Genomic DNA, 22,408 nt, shown 5'->3' on the forward strand with positions numbered 1-22,408 from the left:
TGAAATTTCGAGGTTTCTTTATACAGATGGCCATGCGGATTTATGAATTATGGATGTGACAATTACCGCCAATTAATTGACCAAAGCAAGGACACCGATAATACCATGGAAACTCATTGTAAGTAAATATCTGCCATGGTTATTTACCATATATATATGGTGTAGGAATATGCCGTAGAAGCTCTTAATCATAATTGATCCTATTTAAGAGACAAGCTCACACATACAAACTCTCATATATGGTTACAGTCTCACACACAAACATTCACACGCCATACAGGAAATGGGTGCGAACAAAGGCTCTTATAAATGAAATTGAATGTAGGCCTATAATTAAACTTTCGTGTAATTGATGTGGGTGTGTAAGGAATGAGATAACCCGTATCCTTTTTTTTATTTAATTATCCCTCATAAAAGCTAAGACATTTTTTGGAAATTCTTAATTTTTGTGGCTAAAATAAGAAACCAATTAAATGTGTAATATTGCGGAAAATATTGTTTGGATTAAGTTTGAATTAATTAAAAGAACTTCTTCGACGAAGCAAACCTTTGAGATGAGTTAGGGATGAAGAAGGAAAACTAACAAAATATCAGTTTACCTTTAGCCCACAAAAAGAAATTATTTATTTAAGGAATTTTGTGCAAACTGTTTTTTTTGTATGGGATTGAAAGGATAAAAATTTAAGGGTAAAATAAAAAAGGATATCGATATACTTAGAGGAGCCATATAAGCAAAAAAAAACCTTTTCCGGAAATCCATATTTTAGACAGAAGTTTCGTTTTTATTTTGAGAGGGGAGTAAGAAACAAATAACTTGAAGACCTTATGTTGCAATTTATTTTTTTATTAAAAACGCATTGGAACAAATAGTCTTTAGTGGTTTAAAAATTTTAAAACTTTAAAATCATAACATTGTTTTTTTTTTTTCTGTGAAAAAACCCAAAATATCCATATTTGGGTAGACGGAGGGACACACTTTTGTTAGATGATACTTCCGTGGGGAAATACGTCTTTCAACACATTCTTGAAAAACAGCCGGTGCTGACATTGACAGTTGGGCAGTGGCAAACACGCACTTCGTTAGTGAAATACTCGTAAATAGCTTCCAGTTAGGATTACCGAAGCTGATAACCGTTCTCTTTACGGAAATAACGGCATTTGTCCCTAGATAAATTTTCATTATGATCCGTGGGTGATCGAAGTTCACGGCTATGTTCACATGCCATGTTGTCTGTACCACGAGGTCAAAGCTAGCTGGTGACCTTCAGAGAGCTTCGGTATGTGGCCGCTATGCGAGCACGGTTCCGCAAATGGTAAAATTGTAGATTTTTTCCTGTTTGGTAGATCGGCAGATTTCTTGATTTTATTAGTAGATTTTGCCAAATAATCTGTCCAACATTGTTTACAAAATTGTCTATGGAAATAAAATTTTGACAAAATTTTTTATAGAAATACAATGAAAAAATTTTGTAAAGAATTAGAATTTGGACAAAATTTTCTATAAAAATAAAATTTTGATAAAATTATGACACAATTTTCTATGGAAATAAAATTTTGACACAATTTTCTATGAAAATAAATATTTGTACAACATTTTCTCCAGCAATAAAATTTTGACAAAATTTTCTATAGAAAAAAAAATTTGTACAACATTTTCTCCAGAAATAAAATTTTGACAAAATTTTCTATAGTAATAAAATTTTGACAAAATTTTCGATAGAAATACAATTTTGACAAAAATTTATATAGAAATAAAATTTTGACAAAATTTTCTATGGAAATAAAATTTTGACAAATTTTCATATAAAAAAAATTTATAAAATTTTCTATGGACAAAAATTGGACAAATTTTCTATCAAAATAAAACTTTGATAGAAATAAAGTTTTGACAAAATTTTCTATAGAAATAAAAATTTGATAAAATGTTTTGAAGAAATAAAATTTTGTATGAAAATAAAAATGTGACAAATTTTCTATAAAAATAAAATATTGCTGAATTTTTTTACAGGAAAAAAAATTTATAAAATTTTCTACAGAAATAAAATTTTGACAAAATCTTATAGAGATGAAATTTTGACAAAATTTTCTATAGATTTTCTACGTAAATATAAATTTGACAACATTTTCACAAAATTTCACAACATTTTCGATAGTAGTAAAATTTTGACGACAGTTTCTATAGAAATAAAAGTTTGACAAAATTTTTTATAGAAATAAAATTTTGACAAAATTTTCTATGGAAATAAAATGTTGACACAATTTTCTATAGAAATAAAAATTCTACAAAATTTTCTACGGAAATATAAATTTGACAACATTTTCTATAAAAATAAAAATTTGATAAAATTTTCGATAGTAGTAAAATTTTGACAAAAATTTCTATAGAAATAAAAGTTTGACATTTTTTATAGAAATAAAATTTTGACAAAATTTTCTATGAAAATAAAATTTTGACAAAATTTCATATAGAAATAAAAATTCGACAAAATTTTCTACGGAAATAAAAATTTGAGAACATTTTCTATAAAAATGCAAATTTGACAAAATTTTCGATAGTAATCAAATTTTGACAAAAATTTCTATAGAAATAAAAGTTTAACAACATTTTTTATAGAAATAAAATTTTGACAAAATTTTCTATGGAAATAAAATTTTGAAAAAATGTCAAATAGAAATCAAAATTTGATAAAATTTTCTACGGACAAAAATTGGACAAATTTTCTAGAGAAATACAACTTTGATAGAAATAAAATTTTGACAACATTTTCTATAGAAAAAAAATTGATAAAATGTTTTTAAGAAATAAAATTTTGTATGAAAATAAAAATTTGACAAATTTTCTATAAAAATAAAATTTTGATAAAATTTTCTGAAGAAGTAAAATGTTGATACAATTTTCTACAGAAATAAAATTTTCTAGACAATTTTCTAGACAAAAAAATTGACAAAATTTTCTACCGAAATAAAATTTTGAGAACATTTTCTGTAGAAATAAAAATTCGACAAAATTTTGATACAATTCAGAAATAACATTTTGACCAAAATTTTATAGAAATAAAATTTTGACAAAATTTTCTATGGAAATAAAATTTTGACAAAATTTTCTATGGAAATAAAATTCTGACAAAATTGACAATTGACAAATTTTTTATAGAAATAAAATTTTGACAAAATTTTCTATGGAAATAAAATTTTGAAAAAATTTCATATAGAAAGAAAAATTTGACAAAATTTTCTATAGAAATAAAAATTCGACAAAATTTTCTATAGAAATAAAAATTCGACAAAATTTTCTACGGAAATATTAATTTGACAACATTTTCTATAAAAGAAAAAATTTAGCAAAATTTTCGATAGTAATAAAATTTTGACAAAAACTTCTATAGAAATAACATTTTGACAAAATTTTCTATGAAAATAAAATTTTGACAAAATTTTCTATGGAAGTAAAATTTTGACAAAATTTTCTATGGAAGTAAAATTTTGACAAAATTTCATACAGAATTAAAAATTTGATAAAATTTTCTATGGACAAAAATTGGATAAATTTTCTAGAGAAATTAAACTTTGATAGAAATAAAATTTTGACAACATCTTCTATAGAAAAAAATTTGATAAAATGTTATAAAGAAATACAATTTTGTATGAAAATAAAAATTTGACAAGTTTTCTATAAAAATAAAATTTTGACAAAATTTTCTGCAGAAATAAAATATTGATAAAAATTTCTACAGAAAAAAATTTGATAAAATTTTCTACAGAAATAAAATTTTAACAAACATTTTCTATAAAAAAAATTTACAAAATTTTCTATGGAAATAAAATTTTGAGAACATTTTCTATAGAAATAAAAATTCGAAAAAATTTTGATAAAATTTAGAAATAAAATTTTGACAATTTTTTCTATGGAAATAAAATTTTCACAAAATTTTCTATGGAAATAAAATTCTGGCAAAATTTTCTATGGAAATAAGAATTTGACAAATTTTTTTACAAAAATAAAATTTCGACAAAATTTCATATAGAAATAAAAATTCGACAAAATTTTCTACGGAAATATAAATTTGACAAAATTTTCTATAAAAATAAAATTTTGACAAAAATTTTATAGAAAAAAAATTTTGACAAAATTGTCTATAGAAATAATATTTTGACAAAATTTTTTATAGAAATAATATTTTGACAAAATTTTTTATAGAAATAAAATTTTGACAAAATTTTTTATGGAAATAAAATTTTGACAAAATTTCATATAGAATTAAAAATTTGATAAAATTTTCTATGGACAAAAATTGGACAAATTTGTTATAGAAATAAAACTTTGATAGAAATAAAATTTTGACAACATTTTCTATAGAAATAAAAATTTGATAAACTGTTTTGAAGACATAAAATTTTGTATGAAAATAAACATTTTACGAGTTTTCTATCAAAATAAAATTTTCTGCAGCAATAAAATGTTGATAAAATTTTTAACAGAAAAAAAATTGATAAAATTTTCTACAGAAATAAAGTTTTGACAAAAATTTTTTTTAGAAAAAACATTTTGACAAAATTTCTATGGAAATAAAATTTTGAGAACATTTGCTATAGAAATAAAAATGCGACAAAATTTTGATAAAATTTAGAAATAAAATTTTGACAAAAATTTTATAGAAATAAAATTTTGACAAAAATTTTATAGTAATAAAATTTTGACAAAATTTTCGATGGAAATACAATTTTGAAAAAATTTTTTATAGAAATAAAATTTTGACAACATTTTTTAGAAATAAAATTTTGACCAATTTCATATAGAAAGAAAAATTTGATAAAATTTTCTATTGAGAAAAATTGGACAAATTTTCTATAGAAATAAAAATTTGATAAAATGCTTTGAAGAAATAAAATTTTGTATCAAAATAAAAAATTGACAAATTTTCTGTAAAAATAATTTTTTTATAAAATTTTCTGCAGAAATAAAATGTTGATAAAATTTTCTGCAAAAATAAAATGTTTATAAAATTTTCTACAGAAATAAAATTTTGACAAAATTTTCTATGGAAACAAAATTTCATATAGAAATAAAAATTTGACAAAATTTTCAATAGAAATAAAAATTCGACAAAATTTTCTAAGGAAATATAAATGTGACAACATTTTCTATAAAAGTAAAAAAACTTCTATAGAAATAACATTTTGACAAAATTTTCTATAGAAATAAAATTTTGAAAAAAATTTTCTATGGAAATAAAATTTTGAGAACATTTTCTATAGAAATAAAAAATCGACAAAATTTTCTATGGAAATACAAATTTGACAACATTTTCTATTAAAATAAAAATTGGACAAAATTGTCTGTAGAAATAAAATGTTGACAACATTTGTATAGAAATAAAATTTTGACAACAATTTCTATAGAAATAAAATTATGACAAAATTTTGATAAAATTTAGAAACAAAAGTTTTACAAATTTTTCTATGGAAATAAAAATGGGATGGAAAAGATTTCTTAAATTTGATAGATTTGTATATATATTTTTGATTTGTATATATATTTTTTTAATTTGGTATATTATTTTTGGCACGAGTGGCAACAGTGTATGCGAGTAGGTTAGTCTTCATTTAACGCACAGAAATCCACCGATTCCGTAATAAATTCTCCCCTGGCGTTACATATCAGCTCTGAGTATCAACCGTCACTATGAACATTCAGATCATCTAATAGGATATTGGGGCATTCTCTCAGTACTGGATTATATCCTGCCTGGCAAACCTCTGATCAAAAATTACAGAAAATTAACATTTTAAAATTGAAACAATCACATCTACCACAGGAATATATTCCATATTTCGTCGATATATTATTTCAATATATCGACGGAAAGTCAATATCCTTGAGCCACTATGTTACACTTTTTCTGGCCTTAACCAGCACATAAAACCTTGAGATTCCACCGAGTTGCTTCCTACACTTTATCTACATTTTTTTGTATAGGTCTAAATCTTTGAAATAAAATCATAAAAAAAATTCAATTCAATTCGATTGTCTTACAAATCAAGATAACATATAGAAGAACACTTGTAAATGTGGTAAAACAACATTCAATTATTAGCCTTAGCCCAAATTGCCAAAAGACAAGACTTCAGTCAAAAACTTTCCTCTCCTTTTTCTTTCTCAACAGCAAATGAAGAAAATTCCCCTCCCTCTTCGACAAGAAACAAGGGGTCGTGTATTATTCCAAAACAAAAATATTTCTTTGTATATCTTTTATTAGTCAATAAAATAATATTTACATATGAGCTCATAAATAATGCTCATAAAAATACAATTCCACACAGGAACTGGAAAAGACACGAATGCCAAATAGATACACTACCAGAGGCTATAACAACAACAGCAACAACAAAAATAGGCTAAATAGGAAAAAAAAGTAAGGAAAACTCAATCAGGATGTTAACATGTGTACAAGGGGAATAATGGAAATATATGAGGGTATGGTCACACTATCCAAATATTTGTCAAACAAAGAGTGTGGAACTTATTTTTGTCAGGAGCATTTTTTAGAAATATCTGGATGTAGTTTCTGGAAAACACTCTTATACTCGTAGTGATGTTATTATCTATATAGAAAATGAGGTAAAAGAGCTTTGATGGTTTGACTGTTGCGATGAATTCATTTATGATTTCTGTCAAATGTTTGTCCAGTGTGACGATACCGTAAGAAATTCGACTAGGTTTTTGGGTGATTATGTCGATGTTTTGTTTTTGGAAGGATGGGGCGAATATCCTAGAGATACAATGTTAACTATGTTATGTTGTTGTTGTTTTTTTTCATACTTTAGTGTTTCACATGCTCATATGCACATAGATAAGTGTGTGTGTGTGTAGGAATATTATTGATTTCCGCTTGTAGCGGGAAATTGTTTACACATCCACAAAATGTTCTATCATCATTGTCCTCCAGCCATATCGTGATATAAGTGGAAAATGTTGATTTTTTTCTAAATCCGTCAAATAGTCGGACATTTTTTGAAATATATTTGAAGCATGTCTTCTTAAGGCCTGTCCTCATGACGTTATATATTCATTGGCCGTGGGGTCAAAATAAATGCCGAATATTATTAGGGAAAATATCCTAAAGACAGTATTGTAGATCTGGGCAGAAAAACATTTCATCTGCAGCCAAACATATGGACAATTCAAAATGACTAAATTATGATGGCAGGACTAAATTATTAACGTCATGAGGTTAGGTTAGGTTAGGTGGCAGCCCGATGTATCAGGCTCACTTAGACTATTCAGTCCATTGTGATACCACATTGGTGAACTTCTCTCTTATCACTGAGTGCTGCCCGATTCCATGTTAAGCTCAATGACAAGGGACCTCCTTTTTATAGCCGAGTCCGAACGGCGTTCCACATTGCAGTGAAACCACTTAGAGAAGTTTTGAAACCCTCAGAAATGCACCAGCATTACTGAGGTAGGATAATCCACCGATGAAAAACTTTTTGGTGTTTGGTCGTAGCAGGAATCGAACCCACGACGTTGTGTATGCAAGGCGGGCATGGTAACCATTGCACCACGGTGGCTCCCGAGCAAGTTTTCTACCACCGTGGCTGCACGGACGAAAAAGATTGTTTTTCATATGTTTGGGTGTAAAAATTATATGTTTGCAACTAAATTTTTTTAACACAATATTTTTTAATGCAAGCATATAATGTTCATAACCTAGCATAACATGTTTGAGATATCTATGTTAATATGTTACAACACATTATGTTTGGGACATAAAATGTTTGTAACTATAATATGCTAAGATGCAAACATATATTAATTTAGAAATAGCCTATAAACATATATGTGTTTAGAAAGAGAGACCTAGAGAGTATTGTTGCAAGTAAAATAATGGAAGTAACCAATTAGCGTCTTAAAAATATATACACACAAAGAAAATTGCATTAAATTTTTTTTTCTACCAGTGTATGCCCTAAGGTGAAACATAATATGTTTGAATAATACAAACAATATTTTGTTGGGACCAATCTTGAAAACATATATGCTTGAAGCAAAATGTGTTTGGGGGAATGTTAGAGAAGCGATTTTGTTTTTGAGGGTGTGGATTTCGAACAAATATGGCATTCACTTCACGAATCACTTCTGGTGCTGTTGCCGTTTGTTTTCGACAATTTTTGGACGCCATGCAACCATGGTTGCCACTCGCGCTCTAATCAAACTACCAAAGTTTGGAGATAATTTTACCAAAAAACTACAAAACAAAATAAAAATTGATTTTGCAAAATTTCTATACAAAATTTTGTCAAAATTTTATTTATATTGAAAATTTTGTAAATTTTTTTGTATAGAAAATTTTGTCAAAAAAATTTTTTTATCTAAAATTTTTGTCAAAATTTTATTTCTATAGAAAATTTTAGCAAATTTTTGTTTTCTATGGAAAATTTTATTTTTATAGAAAATTTTGTCAAAATTTTATTCCTATAGAAAATTTTGTCAAAATTTTATTTTTGTAAAAAATTTTAGCAAAATTTTTTTTCTATGGAAAATTTTATTTTTATAGAAAATTTTGTCAAAATTTTATTTCTATAGAAAATTTTGTTAAAATTTCATTTCTATAGAAAATTTTGTCAAAATTTTATTCCTATAGAAAATTTTGTCAAAATTTTATTCCTATAGAAAATTTTGTCAAAATTTTATTCCTATAGAAAATTTTGTCAAAATTTTATTTTTGTAAAAAATTTTAGCAAAATTTTTTTCTATGGAAAATTTTATTTTTATAGAAAATTTTGTCAACATTTTATTTCTATAGAAAATTGTATCTACATTTTATTTCTATAGAAAATTTTGTTAAAATTATATTTCTATTAAAAATTTTATTAAAATTTAATTTCTATAGAAAATTTTAGCAATTTTTTTCTATGGAAAATTTTATTTTATAGAAAATTTTGTCAAAATTTTATTTCTATAGAAAATTTTGTCAAAATTTTATTTCTATAAAAAATTGTATCTACATTTTATTTCTATAGAAAATTTTGTTAAAATTTCATTTCTATAGAAAATTTTAGCAATTTTTTTTCTATGGAAAATTTTATTTTTATAAAAAAATTTTGTCCAAATTTTATTCCTATAGAAAATGTTGTCAAGATTTTGTCAGTTTGGAGATAATTTTACTAAACAACTACAAAACAAAAAAAATTGATTTTGCAAAATTTCTATACACAATTTTGTCAAAATTGTATTTCTATGGAAAATTTTATTTTTGTAGAAAATTTTGTCAAAATTTTATATCTATTGAAAATTTTATCAACATTTTTTTCCCAAAGAAAATTTTCGTCAAAATTTTATTTCTATAGAAAATTTTAGCAAATTTTTTTCTATGGAAAATTTTATTTTTATTTTTATAGAAAATTTTGTCAAAATTTTATTCCTATACAAAATTTTATCAAATTTTTATTTTTGTAAAAAATTTTAGCAAATCTTTTTTTTATGGAAAATTTTATTTTTATAGAAAATTTTGTCAAAATGTTATTTCTATTGAAACTTTTGTTAAAATTTCATTTCTGTAGATTTTTTTTTTTTTTGAAAATTTTATTTTTATAGAAAATTTTGTCAAAATTTTATTGCTATAGAAAATTTTGTCAACATTTTATTTTTATAGAAAAGTGTAGCAAATTTGTTTTCTATGGAAAGTTTTATTTTTATAGAAAATTTTGTCAACATTTTATTTTTATAGAAAATGTTAGCAAATTTTTTTTTCGTTCTATGGAAAATTTTATTTTTATAGAAAATTTTGTCAAAAATTTAATTTCTATAGAAAACTTTAGCAATTTTTTTTTCTATGGAAAATTTTGTTTTTATAGAAAATTTTGTCAAAAATTTAATTTCTATTAAAAATTTTGTCAAAATTTTATTTCTATAGAAAATGTTGTCAAAATTTTATTTTTATATAAAAAAAATTTAGCTATGGAAAATTTTATTTTTATGAAAATTTTGTCAAAATTTTATTTCTATGGAAAATTTTATTTTTATACCCTGCGCCACACTGTGGAACAGGGTAAGTTAGTGCATATATTTGCAACACCCAGAAGGAGACGAGATAGACACATGGTGTCTTTGGCAATAGTGCTCAGGGTGGGTTCCTGAGTCGATCTAGCCATATCCGTCTGTCCGTCCGTCTGTCTGTCACTTTTTTGTGATCAAAGTCTTGGTTGCAGTTTAAGTCCAATCTCCTTCAAATTCGGCACAAGTTGCTGTTATAGGTCAGAATAGAACCCTATTGATTTTGAAATCGGTTCAGATTTACATATAGCTCCCATATATATGGACTTATATGGCCCCAGAAGCCAGAGTTTTAGCCCAATTTGGTTGAAATTTTGCACTAGAAGTACAACTAGTAATGTAGTCAAGTGTGCTAAATTTTAATGAAATCGGTTCAGATTTCGATATAGCTCCCATATCTATCCTTTGCCCGATTTTCCATCATATGACCACAGAGATCAAAGTTGTATGTATGTATTTAAAGGGAAGGTTCCTTGTCATTGAGAATCGACTAGCACTCATTGATAAAAGAGAAGTTCATCGCATGTGGTACCAGTGATGATAACATTGGGGGTTTCCCCCCCAAATTGGAGATTGGGGATTTAGAGGATTTGTTGGGGAATTTTTATAGATTTGGAAATTCTTTTTATTTTGTACATTATTAAAAAAAGAACGGCAACGAATCGTCAAAATTAAAAAAGGAAAACAATGCTCTACTTCAATCCACCGCACACAAACTGGTGCAAACGGAATATGTGGACTAGAGGTAGGTCCAAGCGCTAATTTATAATTTTACTCCGCTTGGCTAGGACATTTTTCTACAATTGCAAACACCTTTTGTGAGGACTCAGGCCTAAATGTTGCCCCCTTATGTGTTAATCACTGACTTGGTCAATATATGTTCAACTTCATATTGAACTACCATCCAATTTGAGTATTTAGATGAAAATTTTGGTTCACTAAATATAGTGGGTTACCTCACAACATTGGGAGATTGAGTTGTGAATACAAAACAATTGAATGAAATATCCTTGGGTTCCGTAGGGTTCACTCAGGCTTTTTATTTCATTTTCATTCAATATTTAGATTATTTTTATTTATGCAGGGCATTTAGGACATAGTCAGAGTTTATGCCTTGTATCTACAAGTTTTCCAAAAATTTCTTGCTTGTGCCATGTCAAATTAATGCCACAAAAAAATAATTCTAATTTCAAAAAATTATGTATGTATATTAAACAATTTGAATATTTTATCACTAAAAAATTTCAAAATATTAATGAGGACTTGTTTATTCATGTCCGTGGTAAGTAAGTATTGCCTCTGTGGAATATTAAAATCATAATTAATTAAAGTCACCACGTGCATAATTAATTCATATCATAAATTCTATTAGACCACAAAGTTCATTAGTAAAGATAACAGAGAGATGGTCTCGATTTATTATTGTTTTATTTAATGTAATCTACACATACATACACATACATGATATAAGGTGTAATAAATTACGCTAGAGGGCGTTTAATCTCTACTCCATATTTTTGTTTCAGATCAGATAAGCCAACGGTGAAGTAGTCATTTGGATGAATTTTAATTCATCTTCATTCGATAGCAGAAATTAGCGAATATTTTTAGGAAATATTTGTAAATATTAGCATAGGAATGTATTTTTTGAAATCTGTAATAAGGTTTGTGAATCTAATTTCATTAAATGTAATATTATTAGTTTTGTTTTGGCACGGGATCTGAAAAAATTAGGGTAATTTTATCTGATAAAGAGAAAGAGAGAGAAAAACTTTCTAGATGAAAAAATATGTCTGTTAATAAATGAGTTCAATGTGGCAAAATTTGATGTGATAGAGAGAGAGAGAGAGCACATATATTCTAGATATCGAAGAGATCTAGAAAAAATACCAAGAGATACGAAGATATCAAGAGTAATACGGCAATTTAAGATGTCTATCAAGAACTACTCAAAATATGGCAGCATTCGTATGATACGAAAGCCTGTACGATATAAAACATAATAAAGACAAATTGGTGAATATGTCAAGGACGGGAAAAGTTTTGAAAATCTTAAAAATGGTAAAAAGAAAAAATAACTTATGGCTCATTTGACATTTTCTAAACTTTTGAGATAGATATTTTTTTGTTACATATGCTATATTTATTGGTGTACACATTCTTTTGACGTTGACTGTATATTCCATAAACTAAATTAAAATTGAATTGCTTCTCTTTTCTGAGTAAATTTCTTCAGCAGGAATAAATTGTTTTTTTTTTTTATATTTTTTTATATTTTTTATACCCTCCACCATAGGATGGGGGTATATTAACTTTGTCATTCCATTTGTAACACATCGAAATATTGCTCTAAGACCCCATAAAGTATACATATTCTGGGTCGTGGTGAAATTCTGAGTCGATCTGAGCATGTCCGTCCGTCCGTCTGTTGAAATCACGCTAACTACCGAACGAAACAAGCTATCGACGTGAAACTTGGCACAAGTAGTTGTTGTTGATGTAGGTCGGATGGTATTGCAAATGGGCCATATCGGTCCACTTTTACGTATAGCCCCCATATAAACGGACCCCCAAATTTGGCTTACGGGGACTCTAAGAGAGGAAAATTTCATCCGATCTGGCTGAAATTTGGTACATGGTGTCCACATCGGTCCATAATGTTATATAGCCCCCATATAAACCGATCCCGCGATTTGGCTTGCGGAGAATCTAAGAGTAGCAAATTTCATCCGATCCGGCTGAAATTTGGTACATGGTGTATGTATATGGTCTCTAACAACTATGCAAAAATTGGTCCACATCGGTACATAATTATATATAGCCCCCATATAAACCGATCCCCCGATTTTGCTTGCGGAGCCTCTAAGAGAAGCAAATTTCATCCGATCCGGCTGAAATTTGGTAGATGGTGTTAGTATATGGCCTCAAACACCGATGCAAAAATTGGTCAACATCGGTCCATAATTATATATAGCCGCCATATAAACCGATCCCCAGATTTGACCTCCGGAGCCCTTGAAAGAGCAAAATTCATCCGATTCGGTTGAAATTTGCTACGTGATGTTAGTATATTGTATCCAACAACCATGCAAAAATTGGTCCACATCGGTCCATAATTATATATAGCCCCCATATAAACCGATCCCCCGATTTGGCTTGCGGAGCCTCTAAGAGAAGCAAATCCGGCTGAAATTTGGTACATGGTGTATGTATATGGTCTCTAACAACTATGCAAAAATTGGTCCACATCGGTCCATAATTATATATAGCCCCCATATAAACCGATCCCCCGATTTGGCTTGCGGAGCCTCTAAGAGAAGCAAATTTCATCCGATCCGGCTGAAATTTGGTACATGGTGTTAGTATATGGTCTCTAAGGACCATGCATAAAATGGTAAATATCGGTCCATAATTATATATAGCCCCCATATAAACCGATCACCAGATTTGACCTCCGGAGCCTCTTGGAAGACCAATGTTCATATGATTCAGTTGAAATTTGGTACGTGGTGTTAATATATGGCCTCAAACACCCATGCAAAAATTGGTCGAAATCGGTCCATAATTATATATAGCCCCCATATAAATCGATCCCCAGATTTGACCTCCGGTGCCTTTTGGAGAAGCAAAATTCATCCGATTCGGTTGAAATGTTGTACGTGATGTTTGTATATGTTATCCAACAACCATGCAGGAATTGGTTCATATCAGTCCATAATTATATATAGCCCCATATAAACCGATCCCTAGATTTGACCTCCGGTGCATTTTGGAGAAGCAAAATTCATCCGATCCGGCTGAAATTTGGTTCATGGTGTACGTATATGTTCTCTAACAACTGTGCAAAAATTGGTCCACATGGTTCATAATTATATATAGCCCCCATATAAACCGATCCCCCGATTTTGTTTGCGGAGCCTCGAAGAGAAGCAAATTTCATCCGATCCTGCTGAAATTTGGTACATGGTGTTAGTATATGGTCTCTAATGACCATGTAAAAAATGGTCCATATCGGTCCATAATTATATATAGCCCCCATATAAACCGATCCCGAGATTTAGTTTTTTGGAGCCTCTTGGAGGAGCAAATTTCATCCGAGTCAGTTGAAATTTGGTACATTGTGCTAGTATATGGCCGTTAACAACCATGCCTAACTAGGTCCATATCGGTCTATAGTTATATATAGCCCTCAGATAAATCGATCCCCAATCACAAAAAATTGGTCCATATCAAGTTCATAATTGTATATAGTGCCCATATAAGAGACCCCCATATTTCAATTCTGGCTCTCTGCCACGTATGGACTAACTCACAATTTAGAAAACGATGTTAAGAAGTTTTAAGATCACACAACCCAAGTAATTCGATTGTGGGTGACAGTCTTTCGTAGAAGTTTCTACGCAATCCAAGGTGGAGGGTACTTAAGATTCGGCCTGGCCAAACTTACGGCCGTATATACTTGTTCTTTCTTCGAAAATAATTCAAATACAATTCCCCAAAATATGTTTCTTTAATCTAGCCATCCCCCACACATTGCTGTTTGCAATGTAAACTTTTTGATTTCGGGGAAGTAAGAAATTTTAGGATATGTGTCATTGACCTTAGTTTTCTTGTTAAATGATTTAATCAAAGGTTATTTCAAATGCTTAACTTATGTTCCATCTCTCAGTCTCTTTCAATCTTTCCTCTTTCCGTTCCGTAATCGCTATTTTTAATAATAAAAAAAAACAAATTCAAGGAAAATATTTAATAAAGACTAAGTATTAACCATATTTATTAGAAATCCCTTTATCTCTAGAGTTTTCATAAATTAATCATGAATGGAAGCTGCTATTACATTTCACATTATCTTTGGTTATATTCAATCATCCGGAGAACTTTAATTAATTCATAAAGGTAATACATTTGCAATTTTCCTTTTATTGGATATTACTTTCAATATTATCTCACTCTCTGAACTCACTAAGTCTCACTCTCATATTCTGTCTCACTATGTAGAACTCTCTCATAAATTTCTTATATTTCATTTCTTAGGAAATTAATCGATTTACTTTATTCTAGTCTCCCTAAAGAATTCAGTATTCTCCTGAAAGGGGGAGGGTTTTTTTTTTGATTTTTCGCTTATTGATTGTTTTGTGGAAGAAAGATATTTTATACATTATTGGTTGTTCTTTTTCGTTTTGTTTTTACGAAAACAATTATTGTTAGCATATTCCCTGGAAGAAAATAATAATTGATTCTAGAATGTCGGAGCGTGTGAGTGTATGTGTTTGTAAATGTTTTTCTTTTCTCTTTTATAGCTACGCCCTCCCACTCACTTACTAAGCTATCCATCATTCAATCCTTAGTGTATGGTAATAATTCTTGAGCCTTTTTCAAAGAATCTTAAAAAACCACTTTGGGATATTAGTCATGCCTTTTTGTTTTAATAGATTTTTGTATGTCTATTTCTCCGATTTTCTTTCGTTTTTCCTTCATTTTGATAAAATTTGTTTTTTCGCCTTTTTATTTTTATTTATACAAGTAGGCAACCGACAGTGCCTTTGATTAGCTATGAATGATGTGCTGTGAGAGAGAGATAAGGAGATTCTCAAGTAAGTCCCAAAAAGTCAATAATGTCATAGTGTTTGTCAATGTCTGTCATTTTACATACAGAGAAGAAGACACATTTAAGTGTTGATTTTTTTGGGGGGATACAAGAGAAGCTAGGGACATGAGACTATGACTTTGATGGCTTGGTTGGATGGTTTGATGTAGTCAAGCTATTTACATGTTGATGGGATCAATTAGGCTTACCAGAATGTGAACAACGGATTTGATCAAACTGTCAACAGGGTGCTCTTTGGCTTTGGCTAAAAGACAGTTACGTTTTTAGTGTTAGTGTGTAAATACAATTGTGGCGATTGTCGATAGGCGAATACACGAAATACAATTAAAATATATGCTAGTGCCTTGGAGAAGGTGTTGCCATTGGTTAGAAATTTTTTAAACCCACATAAGAATATTGATTTATAATACTACACACAAAAAATTTTTTTTCTGCTTCAATCACGAAATTAATTGATCCAATTAATTTTTAATTGAAATGTCTTCAATCACGGAAATGATAGTATCAATTAAAAAATTAATTGAAGGTCAATTAAAAAGTTAATTGATTCAATTAAAAAATTAATTGATACTATTATTTTTGTGATTGATTTTTGTTTCAATTAAAAAATTTTGTTGGATCAATTAAATTTTTAATTGAATATTTTTTAAAACTCAATTAAAATTTTAATTGGAAAAATTTTCGTAAAATTTTTTTGTGTGTAAGAAAATTCTTTTAACCCTGGAAAGTCATCCTTATTTGTTGTACACTAACGTCATTGTCATTGAGCTTAACATGGAATCGGGCAGCACTCAGTGATAAGAGAGAAGTTCACCAATGTGGTATAACAATGGACTGAATAGTCTAAGTAAGCCTGATACATCGGGCTGCCACCTAAAGTAACCTAACTTCATCCGTTGTCATTATACCCACCACCATAGAATGGTGACGGGGGTATAATAAGTTTGTCATTCCGTTTGTAACACATCGAAATATCGATTTCCCACTATATAAAGTATATATTCTTGATCAGGGAGAAATTCTAAGACGATATAAGCATTTCCGTCTGTCCGGCTCTCTGTTGTAATCACGCTACAGCCTTTAATAATGGCGCTATCGTCCAGAAATTTGGCACAGATTTGTCTTTTCTTTGCAGGCAGGTCAAGTTCGAAGATGGGCTATATCGGTCCAAGTTGTGATATAGTCCCCATATAAACCGACCTCCCGATTTGGGGTCTTGGACTTATAAAAACTGTAATTTGTATCCAATTTGCCTGAAATTGGAAATCTAGAGGTATTTTAGGGCCATCAAAAAGTGTACCGAAAATGGTGCCTATCGGTTCATGTTTTGGTATAGTGCGCATATGGACCGATTTCCCGATTTTGTTTCCTGGGTGTCTAGAAAATGTATTTTCTATCCGATTTGCCTGAAATTGGAAATCTAGAGGTATTCTAGGACCATGAAGACGTGTGCCGAAAATGGGATGTATCGGTCCATGTTTTGATATAGCCCCCATATAGACCGATCTCCCGATTATACTTCTCGGGCTTCTAGAATCCGTAGTTTTTACCCAATTTGCCTGAAATTGGAAATCTAGAGGTATTCTAGGAAAATAAAGAGATGTGCCGAAAATGGTGATTATCAGTCCATGTTTTGATAAAGCCCCCATATAGACCGATCTTCCGATTTTACATCTTGGGCTTCTAGAATCCGTAGTTTTTACCCAATTTGTCTGAAATTGGAAATCTAGAGGTATTCTAGGAAAATAAAGAGATGTTCCAGAAATGGTGATTATCGGTCCATGTTTTGATATAGCCCCCATATAGACCGATCTCCCGATTTTACTTCTTGGGCTTCTATAATCCGTAGTTTTTACCCAATTTGTCTGAAATTGGAAATCTAGAGGTATTCTAGGACCTTATGGAGGTGTGCCGAAAATGGTGAGTATCGGTCCATGTTTTGATATAGCCCCCATATAGACTGATCTCCCGATTTTACTTCTTGGGCTTCTAGAATCCGTAGTTTTTATCCAATTTGCCTGAAATTTGAAATCTAGAGGTATTTTAGGAAAATAAAGAGATGTGCCGAAAATGGTGATTATCGGTCCATGTTTTGATATAGCCCCCATATAGACCGATCTCCCGATTTTACTTCTTAGGCTTCTAGAATCCGTAGTTTTTACCCAATTTGCCTGAAATTGGAAATCTAAAGGTATTCTAGGACCATAAAGAGATGTGCCGAAAATGGTGATTATCGGTCCATGTTTTGATATAGCCCCCATATAGACCGATCTCCCGATTTTACTTCTTTGGTTTCTGGAATCCGTAGTTTTTACTCAATTTACCTGAAATTGGAAATCTAGAGGTACTCTAGGAAAATAAAGTCGTGTGTCGAATATGGTGATTATCAGTCCATGTTTTGATATAGCCCCCATGTAGACCGATCTCCCGATTTTACTTCTTGGGCTTTTAGAATCCGTAGTTTTTACCCAATCTGCCTCAAATCGGAAATCTAGAGGTATTCTAGAACCATAAAGGCGTGTTTCGCAAATGGTGAGTACCGGTCCATGTTTTGATATAGCCCCCATATAGACCGATCTCCCGATTTTACTTCTTGGGCTTCTATAATACGTAATTTTAATCCAATTTACCTGGAATTTGAAATCTAGAGATATTCTAGGAAAATAAAGAGATGTGCCGAAAATGGTGATTATCGGTCCATGTTTTGATATAGCCCCCACATAGACCGATCTCCCGATTTTACTTCTTGGGCTTCTCGAATCCATAGTTTTTACCCAATTTGCCTCAAATCGGAAATCTAGAGGTACTCTAGGACCTTAAGGAGGTGTGCCGAAAATGGTGAGTATCGGTCCATGTTTTGATATAGCCACCATATAGACCGATCTCCCGATTTTACTTCTTGGTCTTCTAGAACCCGTAATTTTTACCCAATTTGCCTCAAATCGGAAATCTAGAGGTATTCTAGAACCTTAAGGAGGTGTGCCGAAAATGGTGAGTATCGGTTCATGTTTTGATATAGCCCCCATATAGACCGATCTCCCGATTTTACTTGTTGGGCTTCTAGAACCCGTAGTTTCTACCCAATTTGCCTGAAATTGGAAATCTAGAGGTATTCTAGGACCTTAAGGAGGTGTGCCGAAAATGGTAAGTATCGGTCCATGTTTTGATATAGCCCCCACATGGAACGATCTCCCGATTTTACTTCTTGGGCTTCTAGAATCCGTAGTTTTTATCCAATTTGCCTGAAATTGGAAATCTAGAGGTATTCTAGGACCATAAAGGGGTGTGCCGAAGATATTGAGTATCGGTACAGTTTTTGATATAGCCCCCTTATTTGGGTCTGGATTCTAGAACTACAATTAAATGTACTGAATACTGTGTGTATCCTTCACTTATTGAGGCTATAGAAGGCGCACTGAGCATGAAAATTGCTTGAAACTGAATGCAACATTTTCAAATTTTACTTCTCGTAGTCATTTAAATAATTGGGATGAAAATTCACAGATTTTAGATTTCAAATTAAGGCGTTATTTCATCATTTTCTTACACTTACAAGGGATGTTTATGATTCCTCTAAAACTCAACTGAATAAAAATTCAATTGAGTATCCGCTTCATTATGTATAAGAGTGATTTTTGTTTTCATTCCATAGAGATTTTCTACGTGTATCACTCCCAGTGTGTGGGGGTAGAATATATTTTTTAATTTATTTTCCTTAATTACTTGACATTAAATTTTGAAAATATTTTGAAAAGGAAAAGTTGGTTCATAAAAAAACAATCTTACTTCCCTCGGGGATCAAAATTATTAATCTTTTCATAAATAAAAAAATTATCAAAAATTCTTGAAATATTTTGCCAATTCACTCAAGAAAACTCAAGAAGAAGAAGAACTAAATAAACATTGTGTCAAAAATTTGAACATTGAAAAATTTTCATTAAATTAAGAAAAAAAAAATAAAATAAAATAAATTCATATGTAGAGTAATATTTTATCAAACTTAGTACGACATTCGCCTGGCCCATCATTCCACCTACGAATGCCGGCACTAACAACAATGTTGTTTTTGGCTTCGGTAGTCGACATGGGGTTGTCAACAACAATGTTTTTGGAGCTCTATCTAAATACAAACATGACAAACAAATTGGAAACATTAGGTTTTTAATGATCCAATTAAAATTAGATAAAACGACAACAAATTGTTCGGTTGCTCGCTTTTTTATACCCACCACCATAGGATGGTGGGTATATTAACTTTGTCATTCCGTTTGTAACACATCGAAATATTGCTCTAAGACCCCATAAAGTATATATATTCTGGGTCGTGGTGAAATTCTGAGTCGATCTGAGCATGTCCGTCCGTCCGTCCGTCTGTTGAAATCACGCTAACTTCCGAACGAAACAAGCTATCGACTTGAAACTTGGCACAAGTAGTTGTTATTGATGTAGGTCGGATGGTATTGCAAATGGGCCATATCGGTCCACTTTTACGTATAGCCCCCATATAAACGGACCCCAAAATTTGGCTTGCGAGGCCTCTAAGAGAAGCAAATTTCATCCGATCCGGCTGAAATTTGGTACATGGTGTAAGTATATGGTCTCTAACAACCATGCAAAAATTGGTCCACATCGGTCCATAATTATATATAGCCCCCATATAAACCGATCCCCCGATTTGGCTTGCGAGGCCCCTAAGAGAAGCAAATTTCATCCGATCCGGCTGAAATTTGGTACATGGTGTTAGTATATGGTCTCTAACAACCATGCAAAACTTGGTCCACATTGGTCCATAATTATATATAGCCCCCATATAAACCGATCCCCCGATTTGGCTTGCGAGGCCCCTAAGAGAAGCAAATTTCATCCGATCCGGCTGAAAATTGGTACATGGTGTCAGTATATGGTCTCTACCAACCATGCAAAACTTGGTCCACATTGGTCCATAATTATATATAGCCCCCATATAAACCGATCCCCCGATTTGGCTTGCGAGGCCCCTAAGAGAAGCAAATTTCATCCGATCCGGCTGAAATTTGGTACATGGTGTCAGTATATGGTCTCTAACAACCATGCAAAAATTGGTCCACATCGGTCCATAATTATATATAGCCCCCATATAAACCGATCCCCCGATTTGGCTTGCGAGGCCTCTAAGCGAAGCAAATTTCATCCGATCCGGCTGAAATTTGGTACATGGTGTCAGTATATGGTCTCTAATAACCATGCAAAAATTGGTCCATATCGGTCCATAATTATATATAGCCCCCATATAAACCGATCACCAGATTTGACCTCCGGAACTTCTTGGAAGACCAAAATTCATCTGATTCAGTTGAAATTTGGTACGTGGTGTTAATATATGGCCTCAAACTCCCATGCAAAAATTGGTCGATATCGGTATATAATTATATATAGGCCCCATATAAACCGATCCCCAGATTTGACCTCCAGAGCCCCTTGGAAGAGCAAAATTCTTCCCATTCGGTTGAAATTTGGTACGTGATGTTAGTATATGGTATCAAACAACCGTGCAGGAATAAGAAGTTTTAAGATACTACAACCCAAGTAATTCGATTGTGGATGACAGTCTTTCGTAGAAGTTTCTACGCAATCCATGGTGGTGGGTACATAAGATTCGGCCTGGCCGAACTTTCGGCCGTATATACTTGTTTTTCATTAATGTTTGGGTAAATTGTTGATAAAGAAAATATGAAAAGAATAAAACCATCAACACTTGTGATGGCCCATCTCTTGTATGGGGTATAGGTTAGTGTGTGTGTGTGTGTGTGTGGTGAGTTTTTTCTATGGCATGTGTATTTTCTTCTTACGGTAAATTGATTGCTTTAATGTAGAGAGAGAGACGAGTGAGAGATAGAGAGCAAATAGGAAGTTTTTTCAAGGGCTACCATTTCATCAATTTTAAATCCCACCCACACATGATCAAAAATCAAATAAACATTCAGCCTAAAAGGAAATAAGTCAGCCAACATTTAGCAGGTGTTTTATGAACTTCTCGCCACACCCGTAGATTTACTAGCCAGCCTCTGAACGCATTTTCTAAAATTTTATAAAAGAAAGGGGGCATAAACCCCATTAATTACACTCTATTTTCCCCCTTTCATTAGATAGACGAAATGTGTGTGTTATTGCGTGGGTAAAGTAGAACTAAACAAATTCACACTTTCTGCCAATAAATCCTAAAACCACAAATTTCATAAGATTTACAATAGAAAATAGCCCCCCCCCCCCCCATTAACTCATGCACCATATGTGGTATATATTTGATTTCCTAATCATTGGACCAGATGAGTATACACTGATGACGTGAATGCTGTATGAGCTCTTTATGTTATTTCATTAATTGCTATTTATGATGTTCTTAATTTAAGCTAATTTTTAATCCTAAATGTAAATTAATGAGTGTTTATTCAAAAATCTTATATTATTGGCAGAGAAAAATTATTGTGCCCACTGAGGATCTACTGGAAAGCATTTTTCTTGGTTCCAAACATGAAAATTTTTGTAACAAAAATTACAAAAACAACGTCATCTTTCATGTGGGAGCCACAGAGGTACAATTGTAAGCATAGCCGCCTTGTATACAATGGGTCATGGGGTCTGTTTCGACCAAACACCACAAATTTTTTTCTGTGTTTCATTAATCCACTCAGTAATTCGGGTGATATTTCTGACTGTTTCAAAGCTTCTCTAAGTGATTTCACCGCAATGTGGAACGCCTTTCG

The 22,408-nt window shown here is 30.8% G+C and overlaps 1 protein-coding gene across 2 annotated transcripts in view; it reads right to left on the reverse strand.

Moving 5' to 3' along the window:
• The window catches only part of rgn (regeneration), a 435,985-nt gene that overhangs the window by 281,610 nt on the left and 131,967 nt on the right, over nt 1-22,408 (reverse strand). The gene's annotated exons all lie outside the window — the stretch shown is intronic.

The sequence above is a fragment of the Haematobia irritans genome, chromosome 4, assembly GCF_050003625.1.
Source record: "Haematobia irritans isolate KBUSLIRL chromosome 4, ASM5000362v1, whole genome shotgun sequence".
NCBI lineage: Eukaryota > Metazoa > Arthropoda > Insecta > Diptera > Muscidae > Haematobia > Haematobia irritans.